Source organism: Pogoniulus pusillus, chromosome 26 (assembly GCF_015220805.1).
Source record: "Pogoniulus pusillus isolate bPogPus1 chromosome 26, bPogPus1.pri, whole genome shotgun sequence".
In the NCBI taxonomy this organism is placed as follows: Eukaryota; Metazoa; Chordata; class Aves; order Piciformes; family Lybiidae; genus Pogoniulus; species Pogoniulus pusillus.
In genome coordinates this window covers 9,705,952-9,721,678 of record NC_087289.1, presented here as the reverse complement: position 1 = coordinate 9,721,678, position 15,727 = coordinate 9,705,952, and the positions used below count along the sequence as shown (strand labels likewise).

At 40.5% G+C, this 15,727-nt stretch overlaps 1 protein-coding gene across 1 annotated transcript in view; it reads left to right on the top strand.

Annotated features, from left to right (window-relative positions):
- The window catches only part of NAALADL2 (N-acetylated alpha-linked acidic dipeptidase like 2), a 343,221-nt gene that overhangs the window by 62,144 nt on the left and 265,350 nt on the right, over positions 1-15,727 (top strand). The gene's annotated exons all lie outside the window — the stretch shown is intronic.

The following is a 15,727-nucleotide window of genomic DNA, read 5'->3' as shown; positions in this document are numbered from 1 at the left end:
AACAAAGCCTCGAGGGGAAAGACTTTTCTCAGCCCTCTTTGATGGTGCTTTGACATTCAGTTCCCTACAGTCAGCACCTATGACAGCTATTTACTAGAAGCCTGCTAATAAGTCAGACTGTTAGCAAATTTAGTGGGAGCAGCAGGACTGCAATTTATTGTGTAGCATTAAGTTACTGTTCACGCAGCATCCGTAACTGAAGGCTACTAAAGTGCTTTGCTAGGAATCGATCAGGGATAATGAAGCTGATATTGTCTAAATAATAATCAATTTTAATAATAGTCTTCTACAGTAGTTTTGCATTAAGGGGCTTCTATTCTCAGTTCAATTCTCTTTGAAAGCTGATGAGTTGCTGAAGTGTGGTAGCTGCCACACTGAAACAAGTATGAAATGTATTGAAAAGTTGGGTCTTTTCCCAGTAATGTTGGACCTTGCTCAGTGTTAGACTTCTCCAAATGAATCAAGTTAGTTGGCTTTTTTGAATTTATAGAGTACTCTTTGTGAGCAAGAAGCTAAATAATGCAGGAGGTCTGTATGTGTGCCTGATCCCAGTCTCAGTAACAGGTACTCCTCAAATGTGGGAGTGTCATCCTTTGTATAATCTGAAGTTTCCCTCAGACTCAGGTAATTGACACAGTTACACATATGTAATTTTTCTGATGAGCTAACTCCTGTCCAAGTTAAAATACTGACTTACATTTAGCATCTTTTATGAGTATTTTAATAAGAATTGAAAGCTTGAAATGTTCCACTTCGATGGAATTGTCTCTATCTCTTGGGTGCTCAAACTTAATTACCCAGCAGGGTATTTAAGGGGGTTGTGTGAGGCTTCAGGGAAAAGGTTGCTACTGCTGTGGGAATTAGGACCTCATCAGAGTTTGACTTGTGTCCAGTGCGTTTCAGAAAGCTCTTCAGAGTTTCCATGAATTGTTTTTTTTTTTTTTGCTGAGATCCACGTCTGGAGAAAGTAAATAATTTGGGATGCCTTTCCTGTGAAAGTACATAGGTGAAGACTGAAGTAATCTTTCTCTTTCATACAGAATTGATCAAATGGCCATAGTGTGCTGCCTAGACTTAACTCTCCCGTGCTTGTGTTATGCTCCGTACAACACTGTATTTTGTTTCTGTTAAGTGACCAACTGGAGCCTATACACTGGAGAAGCCCAGGAGTTCTCTAAAGTGTGAAGAGAGAAGATATGAAGGGTTGATAGTTAAAAATGGATAAGGAGTCCATGAAAATGTCAGTATGCCTTAGATTGAAATTGCTTTCTCTGTTCCAGCTGGGCAGCTGTAATTTAGCAGAGAGCTTACATATTTGCAGTTGTGATTGCGGCCAAGGCAGGAACATGTTCACGGTGGTTCTAGAATCTGTTTCCTGTCGAAGGCAACATGAGCCAAGGCTGATGCAGTGCAGATTGAGAGTATTTAATTATTTAAGTAGCTGACTGAGTGCTGTTCACGAGCAAAAGGTGGTAGCTCTGGGAAGTTGCTTGTTTCATGGCCATTTGTTAGCCATAGTTACTGAATGCTTTTATTTTTAGTGAATGCCAACCTGGGTGATGGGTCCTGTGATGTGCATTATTAAATAAATAGGCAAGCTTAGAAAAAGGCTATACTGTCATGAATGAAGTGTCCATTCCCTGTCAACTATTTAGGGAACAAAGCAAGAAACTGAATTATTTATATACTTAGTGCAAATGGCAAATGGAACCTGCTGCTGTGTTGCTAGCAGTGCAAACAGCAACTTAAAAATTCCAAATGGTTTTCCTCTGTGCTATCATGATTGGTTTTCTTTGCTGATATTTCTTCAGACTGAGAAAATTAAATCCTGTGACAAAAAGAGCAATGTCTAGTTCCTCAGAATCCTAGCACAGACTCTTTGGAGGATTTTGTTTAAAAGTACTCAGCCCATGTGCTGAAAAGATACGTAAGACGTGGTAGGCTTGAAGTTAATGAAGGTATTTCTTTTGTTTTCATGGAAAACAAAGATCAAAGTAAGTTTTTTTGTAAAGAGTGTTTCTGATAGACATAAATAAACTTATTTAGCTATTTGTTAATTTCTACGTGAAGGTTTGTGTACCTGTGAATATGTAGCTCTACCTCTGCACAGTAGCTGTAATCTTGCTGTTTACACTACACTTCTCAAAACCATCCTACATTCTAGTGCTCAGCAGCACTTCTCCCTGTGGTGGTAGCTGAAACTTACTTGCCATTCTTGTATTCATGTATCTTGTATTCATAGCTCCTTTGAAATGGTAACAACTCAAAAAGCTGCAATGACTGTGTTAAAAACGTCCAGAGAGTTATTAATGACACAGGTCTGCACTGGAGAATGGGCTTCAACTAGTAAAGTTCCTTGTTCAGCACTCGGAGAGAAGTAATTATGAGTTGGGAGGCTTATGTCATTCATACTGCAGTATTCTACAAAAGGTAAAGTTAATTACTCTTCTCACGTGCAATGAAGTGACAGGACAAGAGCAATGACCTCAAGTTGTGCTAAGAGAGATTGGATATTAGGAAAAAAAATCTTCACAGAAAGGGCTATCAGGGATTGGAATGGGCTGCCCAGGGAAGTGTTAGTCTCACAATCCCCTGAGGTATTTAAAAGACATGTGGATATGGTGCTTAGGGACATGGTTTAGTGGTTGGGTATGATGATCTGAAAGATCTCTTCCAATCTCAGTGGTTCTGTGCTTCAAGATTGTATAATCACAGTGCAGAAACACTCTCACGTGAAAATAGATACTGAGAATTCCTAGTCTGATGTGGAGAAGAAAGCACAAGTACCAATGGCTGAAAGATCAAGCATTAAATTAAAAAGTAATATGTGCAGAACAGATAAGATGATTAATAGAACAAATTTCCTTATGACTTTGTTACGTTGTTGGATGTTCTTTAGTCAAACTGTCATTATAGTGTTCAGTACAAGGCACAACTCTTTTGCTTGGCACAGAAAATGTGAGGTGTGGTGATACAGTGTTTTTTTCTAATCTTTGTGTTTCATCAGTCCTTTAAAAGATTTTATTGAAGCATGTTACATGTACAGAAAAGATCTTAGAGAGAAAGTCTGAAAGTCCCTTAAAAGGTAGTGTTTTTCTTTCTTTTTCTAATTGTAGTACAAGGACAATATGAGGCTGTTCAGTATGGAGAAGAGGAGGCTCTGAGGTGACCTTACTGTGGCCTTCCAGTGTCTGAAGGGGGTTACAAAAAAGCTGAGGAGGGACTTGTTTAGGCTGTCAGATAGTGACAGGGCTAGGGGGAATGAAGCAAAGCTGAAGGTGGGTAGGGTCAGGCTGGATGTGAGGAGGAAGTTCTTCACCATGATAGTGGTGAGAGCCTGGAATGTGTTGCCCAGGGAGGTGGCTGAGGCCAGGCTGGATGAAGCTGTGGCCAGCCTGATCTAGGTTAGATTGTCCCTGCCCATGGTAGGGGGTTTGGAACTGGATGATCCTTGTGTCCCCTTCCAACCCTGACTGATTCTATGAAAAAAAATCCTGCTTTCAGACATAAACACAGAATACAGATTCCCCTTTTTAATTCCTCAAAGGAATAGGTTTGGGGTACTTTTGTTTGTTTGTATCATAGAATCAACCAGGTTGGAAGAGACCTCCAAGATCATCCAGCCCAACCTATCACCCAGCCCTATCCAATCAACTAGACCATGGCACTAAGTGCCTCATCCAGGCTTTTCTTGAAGACTCTCAGGGACAGTGCCTCCACCACCTCCCTGGGCAGCCCATTCCAATGGGAAATCACTCTCTCTGTGAAGAACTTCTTCCTAATATCCAGCCTATACCTACCCTGGCACAACATGAGACTGTGTCCCCTTGTTCTGTTGCTGCTTGTCTGAGAGAAGAGGCCACCCCCCACCTGGCTACAATGCAAAGAGGATCTTCATTATTTTTTAGACAAGAAAGTTGTCTCTGAATTCTTGACCACGTTCTAAAATTACAGTTGGCACCTGTGAACTGAGGTTGGTTTGTACCTCCAATTACCTGCAGCAGAATACAAGAACCAGAAGAACCCAAGAGGTGATTCCTACATACATTTTGCAGCACTTGCAGCAAGTCCTTTAAATGAATGGCTGCATTAATGCAGTGTGTGCCCGGTCTTGCTACGTTATGGGTCAAGTGAACTAATAAGAAAAGTAAGGAAATTCATAAAAGCAGACTGAAGTCATTGAAATTGAGTGAATAACCCTGGTGGAAGTGTGGGCCTGTCCTGCTCCCCATCCCTCTGCCTTCATGTGGATTTCTGGCAGGGAATAAAACAGCTTTTAAAATACACTTCAAAGGCTCAAGCCTGCACTGATGGCCTCTGCCTCTTCTCAGTATGGCCAGATGAGGCTGGGTTCTGCAGTTCCTCATCGGCTGGCTTCTGAAAAAAGAGCAATGATAATTTCATCTGGTAGAGGATGTTAGCATTAAATGCCTACATTTTTTGACTTAACCAATTCTTTATCATTGAGCTGCTTTAGCTAGGATGCCTGAAAGGGTTTGATGTGTAATAGTCCTTTTTGATAAATAAACAGAACTCGAAGAGAGGATTTGAGTTGCAGGAGCCAAGGCAGAGCCGGGTGCTGTCGTGGGGCTGCTGAAAGGGCTGTGGAGCTGTTTATAGTGCTGGGAAGCTTTATCTGGGATTTGCAGCTCTCCACTAACAAAAGTTTTTCTTTAAAAAACAGACAAACAAAACCAAATTAAAAAAAAAACCAACACCCTACAACAATAACCAACAAACTCTGTTAAAACAGGAATAGTTAGGTATTATTTTAGAAACATAAAGATAAATAAATTAAAATCCTTCTTTAGTCTTATGGATTTGGAAATAGGTTTTACATGTTTTCATCACAGCCTGGCTGGATTCATCCAACTCTTTTTATAGTTAGGCCAGTGTTGCAGGAATCATGTTCAGATTGCAGCAGCAGCCATCAGCAGATCCCTGAGGAAGGGCAAGACTTGCAGAGGGTTTGGTCTTTTCTTCTGTCTCTCTGATTTTCTCCACACTTAGTATGTCTTCAAGTTAAAAAGGTTTTGCTGTTTGAGAAACAGTTAATTGGATCAGGATGAGTCATACCCAGGATTAAATGCTGGCTGTACATTTGGATCCCATCCCTTTAAAGTAATTAAGACTGACATTAAAGACCAAATTATCCCATACTAAATTAGGGCCTCGGGTGAGAATCTCTTCAGGGCCATTCCTACCTTGCGTTGTCCCTGCCTTGCTAAGGAGCCCATGAGAGCCCCCAGACAAGCCCTGTGGCACCCTGAGCTCTGCCCTGAGGTCTGGACTGCAGATTCCTGCAGCCTTGCTGCTCTCCTCTGGACGAGGCATGCTGGCTGCTCTTGGGGAGCAAGTGGTGCCACTCTCTTCTCCACAGCCCAAGCACGGGGTACTGGGACACAGATGGGAGGAGAGCTACAGAGCTGCCTTACAAATGGGTGAAAATCCATCCTAGGCCATAGAGGTGCAGAGAAAGGTATGGGCTAAGTAGAGTGGGACCAGTCTTGTCTGTGGCCACCTGCTGCTGTGCTGGCTGCAGTGCTCTCAGGCTCAGTTTGCAAAAGCTTCTCCCTGCTCCTGCTGGGCGTGCATCCTCCTAGCATCTTCAAAAGGAATTGTTTCCCAGAATGGTTTGGGAGAGTGTCAGAATCGTTCTAGCAGGACTGTAGAATTGTACATACTGAACCTAAACATCTTGCTGCTTAGCTGCCTCTCCTAGGTGAGATGGGCACATTTGTTCTGGCAAAGGGCATGATGCCAGCAGTTTATTCTGACTTCTGAGTGACTTTGTCTTAGCCGTCTTCACTCATCCCTGTTTGGCTTTTCCAGAAAAGCTGCCTTTCTTTTAGACCTGGTCCTGTTTGCTTCATCTCAGATAAAAGCAGCTGACATTTCTGCAGCATGTTTTAGCACAGGATGATAAACTGCTTTACACACACAGAAACTATTTTATCCTCCAAAGAATTCAGAATGTTTGCAGTTGAAATGTGGTTACTGAAAATCCCAGTCTGTTCCCAAAAAATTAACTTAGAGATTGGGTTATATATTGGATCTTTTGGTGCATAATGACATTTTACCACATCTTATTTATTGTACATTAAACACCAGTTGCTGGCTACGTTATATGTCTCTTAGCTCAGCAGAGATTGAAAACAGATTTTTACAAGAAGCCTTATGTGCTGTTGTGCCACTCATGAAGAGTGACTTTGGGTTGATAATGGTGATAGTTCACCAGTAATTCAAGATATATTACCCAAAGGAAAAGTTGTTCCTTTTTCTACAATGAGGGCAAAGTATTTTTTCACAGAGAAGGATGGTAACAATTGTCATAAGCCTTGCTGTAGTTGTTACACAAATAGTTTCCTAGTTTCTTACTACACTGTGATGCAGTATGTAAATAGTGCTTCATAAAACCAAGAGAAAGATAACTTAAAAGCAAAAATGTGACCTCAGCTAGAATTACAGGACAGCTATTCCAGAAGCAACAAAAGCACATCATAGTACTGCTTGTAATTCTTTAAACAGATGACTTGATAGTAATGGAAAATTAGTGTGCTTTTTCTCAGTTCACCTCTAGCTAGAATATGCATCTAAAGGTTGGGTTTTTTTGGTATTACAAATGCTGTGTTAGTTTCTCTTTCAATTGCAAAGGCTGTTAAAGTTTGCTAGAAAAGCTCTTACTTTTTGTTAGCTTCCACTAGTGTTTCAGATCATGGAAACATTAGAATACATTCAAGATTTGATATTATTATTATAGCTGAGAGGGAGATAATCGATCTCTGTTAACATGGGTTTTGAGACAGTATTTAAACTGCCTTGGGAATATTTTAGAATGCACAGTAAAATAAAAGGATTTTTACTTACAGCCTTATTTGAGCACTTACTTTTAGAGAAACTGTATTCTGCCAGGTATGGCATATTAAAATGAGCATTTGCAGGTAACTGCATGGCTCTGAGTGTATGTAATGGAGGAAAGCGTCGTGGAGGGATCCCTTTTTCATCCTGAAGGCAATGAAACAAAGTTTTCAGTTCTTTTCCCTGTTTACTAGAGGAATTCCAGAGCTATTTGAGATACTGCATCTTGCTGTCCTTGAAGACCTAGAAATGTTTAAGTACAACTCCACAAAAAGTTTAAAATTTCAAAGGAGGCTTAATAATTTAGGAATGATGAAGATTGGATGAAGAAAGGCTCCTTGAGGTTCTTCTGCTTGCATTCCTTTCAGAATGAGTAGCCTATGATAACATTTCTGGCTTCTTTGGAATTATTACCTTTATTTGGTTTGTCCTTACTGGAAAACAAAAAACCCAAACAACTAAACAAAAGACAGGCATCAATTATTACATGAATCAAAATAAAAAGGTGAGCTCATGCTGCTTGGATTCTTCTTTGAAGAAATAACCAAATATTTTACTTTACATTCCTGTTTCCCTGAATGTGGTGTAGAATTTTTCTCACTTTGTATCAGACTTGAGCAGAAGGCAGTTGTTGGCTAAGTATGGGTTCAGTCATTGCTGAGATTTAAATTGTGATGGTTCCAGTTACAGATAGATAGAACTGAGAGGATCACAGAATTAAAATTAATTATGAGTGTAATTTGAAGTAGTTTAGTGAAGATCATGTGTAGCTCTGAGAGGGGTAGGAAGAGCTACGTGGGGAACTAAGGCAGGTGATACACTTTTAAAATGCTACTGAAATGTTTTCATTTGGTTTTCAGAGTCACAGGACATTTAGAGGTTGGAAGGGACCTCCAGAGATAGAGTCCAACATCCCTGCCAAAGCAGGATCACTTAGGACAGGCCACAGAGGAACTCATCCAGGCAGGTTTTGAATGTCTCTGGAGAAGGAGACTCCACAGCCTCTCTCAGCAACCCATTCCAGTGCTCTTCCACCCTCATTGTAAGAAGTTTCTCCTCATATAGTATCAGTCTAGATTGAAAGACATCACAAGGATCATCTACTTCCAACCCCTGACAGGGGTAGGGACACCTTCCACTAGATCAGGCTGTCTAGAGCCTGGCCTTAAACACCTCCAGGGATGGGGCTTCCACCACCTCCCTGGGCAACCTGTTCCAGGGACTCACCACCCTCATGTTTAAGAACTTCTTCCTAACATCCAATCTGAATCTACCCATTTCTAGCTTTGTTCCATTCCCCCCAATCCTATCACTCCCTGACATCCTAAGAAGTCCCTCCTCAGCTTTCCTGTAGACTCCTTTAAGATACTGAAAGTCCACTATAAGGTCACCTCGGAGCCTTCTCCTCTCCAGACTGAACAACCCCAACTCTTTCAGTCTCTCCTCATAGGAGAGGTGCTGCAGCCCTCTGATCATCCTTCTGCCCCTTCTCTGGTCATGTTCCAGCACATCCATATTCCTCTTGTAGTGGGGGCTCCAGAACTGGACACAGTAGTCCAGGTGGGGTCTCACCAGTGCATAGTAGAGAGGGAGGATCACTTCCCTCATCCTGCTGCCCACAATTCTCTTGAGGTGAAACCTTCTTTGTTCCAGTTCGTAGCTGTTGCTTCTTGTTGTCTTGCTGCTGACCAGTGAAAAGAGATTTGCCCCATCCACTTGACACCCACTCCTCAGATATTTAGACACATTGATGAGATTTCCTCTCAATCTTCTCTTCCCTCCCCCCCCCCCCCTCTTTTTTTTTTGTTTTGAAGATCAAATACATTTTTTTTGAGGGCTTGTGAAATAAATACTTTTCTGCCAGACCAAGGCAAGGACCAAAATAACTAAGGCTATGAAAGTAAAGATTTTAAAAATCTGGTTTGTCAGGCATATAGGCTGGGAAGTCTTCGGTGTGGTGAATGCTTTTATTATCTGTATATACAGTGGTTGTTGTTCTGGAGTCTTCAACTCTAATTCTTCTGTTTTGAGTCACTAAAGTGACAATAACCAGAAGTATAAGTTGTCCTAAAATTAATGCCTGCGTGTGTAGCATATGCTGTTTAAATTCTGAATGCACACTTAGCCACAATTGGATCAAGTGAGAAAATTGTAAGCACAGAACTGGAAGGAGAGTGGAGCTACTACTGCTAATTAAACCTTAATTGTTGAAGTTCAAGTTAAAGGCTGAACATTCAGAATTGTATCGGAGCCTGCAAAGCCCTTAACACTTACTACTTATGCCATTTAAAAATGATTGGGCACTTCAGTTTAATTTGCTTGAAGGCGAAGAGCTTATAAGATGTATTTGAACTTAGAAATAATTCTGACAGCTAATTTTTACAGGCATGAAAAAGAAAATTTTATAGCAAAAACCTTGACTTTTTTCATACTGTAGAGCTAGAGTCCTGCTGTCATAGAGGCCCTAATGATTTCTGACTTAATTGTGTCTGAACACTTCGCCTGATACATGTTCACTACTCTTTAGAGATTCATGTATAAGTACCAAATACTGGACATGCTCATTGGTAATGGAACCTGCACTATTACTTTGCTTTTCTGGCTGCACAACTCTCTGAGTTCTAGGAGATGCATTCTCTTCTTGTTAGCATTTCACATCAAAGTGAAGCCTCCTACAAACCACTTAAATTTATAAATAAGTGACAGAAGCACATTGGACCTTGTTTGCTTTGGGACAACTGTTAGGAAGAGCCCTTCTGTATGTGTAGCAATTTTCTTCTATGTGTCTGTCATTGTGTTAGTCAAGGGATTCCCCAAGTGGTTTGCACTCCTGGGGATCCACAGTGTGTTACTGAAAAGGAAGAGAGGAATTGGACCTTTTAACCAGTTATCTTGCTCTTAGATGGCAGGAAAGCAGTGCTGGGTCCAGGGAGATGTTGCAGTGATCAGAATTGCCCTTCAGAATGCAATATGCTTCTTCTGGGAAAAGGGATGCCTTGGCTGACCTGAAAAACAAAGGAAAAATGAGGGTGGATAGGATAGGGTAGGCTCGTCTCTGACTGTGGAGAGGAAATGACAAAGGAGTTGTTAGTAGAAAGAGCCTTGTTCTTCTTACTTGGTTTTATATTAAATCTGTTTGTTTTGTTGTTAAGAACTGAGACATCAAAAAGGTTCTGCATCAGAAGTGTTTTGGGCACGTTCTTGAAAGATTGTTACCCTTTGGCTACAGTTAATTCCATTTTAAATATGTTTATTTTCGCTTAGAAAGTTCAGCTAGAGTTTGGATTGCTTCCCTGGTGAAGATAATTTGATTTCAAATTGCAGCCATTTAGAAGCATATAGATAGAAGTAAAATTCTTCCATCAAAGCTGCACTGTGTGTAAATCATCCTGTTCAGGCAAGGAGTTTGGTGCTCAGTTACAACTAATGTCTTCAGAGTGAATGATTTATGCTTTTGATATTATAGTTTAGAATTCTGCTGCGCATGCCTGGCTTTTTAGTAGTCTGTGTGTCATCTGTCTTGCACATATTACATCTGTGGATGACAGTGAGTGGTGAAGTTAAAATGACTTAATGGAACTGGATTTTCAAAGACCTGTTGTGGCATTACTGTTTTTTTGTGTCAGGACACTAAAACTGATCTGAGTTCTCAATAGGGTGGTGGAAATGTCAGTCTCAGCCTCTGCTGAACCTGTTTGGATATGATGCATTATTTGCTGATGCTGTTTTCTTGTTTACATAAGTGGATTTGCATGGCTTGGTGCTCCAAATATTGGACTACTGAAAACCACCTGCATCTGCTGAGGTATGGAGACAAAAACTCTGGAGGCTGGCCAGGTTTCTGCAGTGCTTTTGCTTACGTGGTTGACAGTAACATCTGGTAACGCAGATGTTGAATTCTAGAGAGCCATAATTATTTTGAGAGTAGGGAGAAGTTGTCACACGTAGTTATTATCATGCTACTATCACAGGTATTAGAATCAAAGAGATCATTTTGTTCTTTGACAGCATATGTTTTCTCAGCTTTGGAGATGTGCTATTTTGATGCCATGTAATATGCAGATTAAAAATTACCTTGTTTTTTTCTAAAGCGGCTTGAAGGTTAAAGAAGAGCAAAGAGGCTGTAAATGCAAACTGGTTTGTTTCTTCAGAGTACTGATTCTATTGCAGTTGTGACTGCTGCCAAAGCATGCTTCACACTGTGCCCTGGAGCCCCTCATAAATGAACATTGGATTTTGTACTAGCAGAAGGGAAGTGCCTTAGCTCTGTTCATCTCAGGTGTTAGAGTTTTGGTTTCGCTTCTGTTTGATTTTCGGGGTCTGAGCGTTTGTGGTTTAAACCCCCTGAATCATTTTCAGACACAGTATTGTTGGAAGGAATGAGACAACTGAGATGTTGGAAATGTATGTATTTATAGTGGTATTACACAACAAAATGAGAATCTCTCCCAAGAGAGAGATTTAAATGGTATTAATAGATTAATTCTGGAAAATTTCGTTTCAGTTGACCATCTTGATACCAGGAATTTTTGTAATAACCATCTCTCATTCAAAGAGGAAAAAATTGGTACCTCTTGATTTGTTTACAGTAAATAGCAAGTTTTCAGTTTAAAGCTTTGTATTTGGGCATCTGTAAAGTGGAAATGAGCATCTTGTGAAGTTTGTAAAGTCTAGTCTGATGCATGCTAATGTCTTAACGTTTTTACAAAGCTTATGCTCGCAGTAGCAACATTTAAAGGTTTTTAGCCAGCACAAGTTTTTGATGTGGCAGTAGTGAAATCTTTTTCTTCCCTAGGCCTACAGGAGCCCAATCAAATGTACTTAAAAATCTTTGTACTATCTTGGACCTATTTTTTTCAAGTTTTACAACCGCATGAAATTTATACTTGGTTTTAATGGCCATGGTGTGGTGGTAGGTTGACAGTTGGACTTAATCTTGGAGGTCTTTTTGAGCTGAAAAATTCTATGATTCGAATGTAGAAATGAAAAGAATTTGAGTGTTAGGAACTAAAGATGAGTAAGAGTCCTGAGTTAAGATTGTCATATCATAAGGTTCTACTTATGTCTTAATCTGCACAATCTAAATCTGCAATTAGTAGTGATAAGAATGTTATAGTAATCTGTATTTACTCACTGTTAGAAGCTGGGGTGTGGATGTGTTTTCTTTAAAACACAACTTCATATCTTACTACAAATGATTGTCCTTTATATTAATTACTTAATGCTTTGCCTGCAGTTACTTAAAAACTCATCAGCTTTCCTATCAATGTAGCTCTGCAAGTGCTTAGGTCACCAAGAGGAAAGTGAAATGACACAGAGGTCATCAGTTAGTTCTAAAATTGTCTTGCTGTTCTATTAGATCTCTGTGCATCTCGCTTGTTCTGTTCTCAGTTTACATTTATGTGTTAGGCTGCACTTACTGCCAGAAGAGCACAGTGAGCTGCTGCCTGTGCTTGACAATCAGTAAAATAATGGCATGCACTTCATCTTCTGGGATGATGTTTTTATGCAGTTAAGATGGCTTTTTACCTGCTTTACTACCTAAGCTGTGCTCCAAGCCCTCTGTGGTTTCTTGCTTTTCCGCTGGAGTGCCTGTATATTGTTTTACCTTCTCATGGCTTTGCATTCCTTACCTCATTGTTCGTTCCTTTGCGCACCAACAGCGCCTGCATTTCCCAGAGCGAGCCGTTATGTGGCTTCAGCCCGACTTTGATGCAAGTGCTTTATTATGTAGCCATGTGTTGGATAGCAATGGTTACCATGAGACGTGTATTTTATAACTTTCTGATATGGTTTGTTGATGCAACAAGCTTAAGCGGTTTAGCATCGTTTTCTGCCCTCTAGTTTTACTGCTGCTGGATGAAAAGGTCTGTTTAGTTTTATTTTCCTGTTTTATTTGTTGAACACCTTGTCTTTGAACTGTACTTAAACAGAGCACTAGGGCAATTTTTAGTTTCAGATGCTTCTCTGTTGCCCTCATGTAACTGCACGAGTTAACCCTGGACAAAGTCTTTGATCCACTGAACATTTTCCCCTCAATTGTATAACTGCATGTGACCTTTTGCATTCCCATGCCATCTTGCTAGCTGACATGTTAACAGTCCTCTTGCAACATTTTTATTGCCCTAGGTTATTCCTGGACTTCTTTGCCAGCTTTTTGTCCTGGAAACTGTGGTGCCCCATGCCTTTTCTCTTCTGCAATAAAATCAACATTTGCTAAGCTTCTACATTGGTGCTCTGCAGATGATTCCTATTCTAACTTGAAAATATTGCACTATTTCAGGCACACCTGAAATGATTTGCATGTTCATGCATTATTACACATCCATATTGTAGTAACAGGAGATAAATTTCACTTCAAAAGTGTCCATAATATGGTCTTGTGGATTACAGGTCCATTTGATTACTCTGGAATCTTGTATGTGACAGCACCATTCTGATATATATCATAGAATGGTTTAGGTTGAAAGGGACCAGGCTGAAGAGCCCCAAATCATGTAGCCTGTCCTCATTGAGCTGCTGCAGCCCTCTGGGCATCTTCATGGCCCTCCTCTGGGCTTATTCCAGCAGTTCACGGTCCTGATGTTGGGGGCTCCAGAACTGCACACAGTATTCCAAGTGGGGTCTCACAAGTGCACACACATAGGTGCATACATATGTAAGTGTGTGTATATATATATATATATCTGTGTGTGTGTATATGTATGTATCTGTATGCTCTTTTCCTTTCTTCTTAAATTCAGCTTTAATTTCTGACTTTTTCTATAGTGGAGAAAGCTTCAAAATGGAGCAACCACCTCACTAGTGAACTGCTCTGGTTCTGTATTGAACAGCTGTTGGCTGTAATTCATGTTTCCCTGGGCAGAGCACTGAGTTTATAGGTCTGAAGCAGTTGGTCTGTGAGGCCATTCTTCATTTTACTTGTTGGGTTATTTTGATCTTTGCTTCATCACTGTAGCCAAGATATTAAAGTTTTGGAGTATTATCAGATAAAGTTTATGATCTTCAGACTAAGCGTGAATATATTTTATCATTACTCATGATCCTGAGTGTCCTGCTGGACATCTGCTTATCCATATGAGGAGCTGTATGCTGGGGAGAATCAGAATTAGAAAGGAGCCAGTACTGGGCAAAGGTTTTGTTCTATGATGGTCCCAGCAATGTTTTTCAAAATTAAGTAGAAGCTGCTTCTTCATAAACTATTTCATGTATGCCAGGGAGTATTTGAGAACTGTTTTTAAAGGCTGGATTTTGCCGGTGTTGCTGCAGTCAGCCTGCTAATTTATCAGTTAGCCTCCCTCAGGGATATAATTGCCAGATGCTCACTGACGCTCATTAAACTGGAATCAACATCCTTATAAAATCTATAAAGATGGACTGTAATGCTGCTGCCTCTAACAGGGCAAAAAACTCTGTGGTCAGCACTAGGAGATGTAGTGGCTACCATAAAATGTCACAGCAGACATCCTGGTTTCAGTCATCTGTCCAGAGGAGGGCTACAAAGATAATCAGAGGGCTGGAGCACTTCTCCTATGAAGACAGGGTGGGATAGTTGAGTTGGTCCAGCCCGGAGAAGAGAATGTCTCCAGGTAGATCTTAGATTAGCCTTCCAGTACTTAAAAAAGGCCTACGAGAAAGATGGGGAGGGACTTTAAACTGAAAGAGGATAGATTTAGATTTAATGTAAGAAAATGCTTCACTGTGAGGGTGGTGAGACACTAGAACAAGTTGCCCACACACATTGTGAAGTGTTCAAGACCACTTTGGATGGGGTGTTGAGCAGCCCGATCTAGTAGAAGGTGTCCCTGCCCATGAACAAGGTGATTGGAACCTGATGACTTTTATAAGTCCCTTCCAAGTTAAACCATTCTATAAACCCATGAGACTGTAAATTAAAAAGAGCAGCAACGAAAAAAGCAAGGTAAAAATCCAGACATTTTCAGCATCATCTGAACTTTCATAGTTAAGACTGTACAAGTTAGCCCCACTTCTGAAGATCAATAAACTTCACAGATCAGGCATGTAATTGAATTAGTTTACTGCCTCCTGTTCCGTGCCAATGCCAAATGCATCAGAGCATGCTGTAAGAATTCACAGTCAGTAATTATGGCTCAGTTAATGGTTGTATTATGCCTTGAGGTAAAGTGTTTCTGACTCCTGCAGAATATTTTTTCTGAGGCAAATGTGTATTTTCATTAACCATCGAAATGCATCGTTTCTTCCTCAATGTTGCCTAGCTGCTGTTCTCAATATTTTTATTAAGGAAAAAAAAAAAAGATGCTTTTGACCATCATTTTTATAATTCTGTATAAAAGAGGAATTTAATTGGGTGGTGAGGGGAAAGAGTGCTGCTGCTGGTGGTGGCAGATGTGACCTCTCTTGGCCAAGTAGCACCTTGAATTGACCTTTGTGACATTTGGAATATCTGCCGTACAGGAAGCCTCTGAGATGATTTCTTCAGAGAAAACCTTTGGTCTTCTGTGATAAGCAAATTTTGCCACTTGTAATCTACTATATTTTCAATTACCAAGCCTATTTATTTTTGTCAAGTCTTTTGGAGACAAAGCCAAAATTAGATGCGGCTGGGTTGTTGTGTGAAGCTGAAAGACTTGAGCTGTGTCTGCAGTGACATTCATTATTCTAATGTCACTGAAATAGGACATAGTTAACCTGCACAGTGAACCTGGGAAGCAGGTGAAACACACAGCCAGTAAGAGTATTGCTTGCTTAGAGAAAAACGTGCACAAAGCTGTTACGTCCCTGTGCAAGGCTGTTGGTGTGGTGCTGCCAGCAGAGACTCCCACTTCCAGCAGCAACTTTCTCCAGGAGAACTCTAACGCTGGTGACAGGTTTCTTTAAGGATCTAATG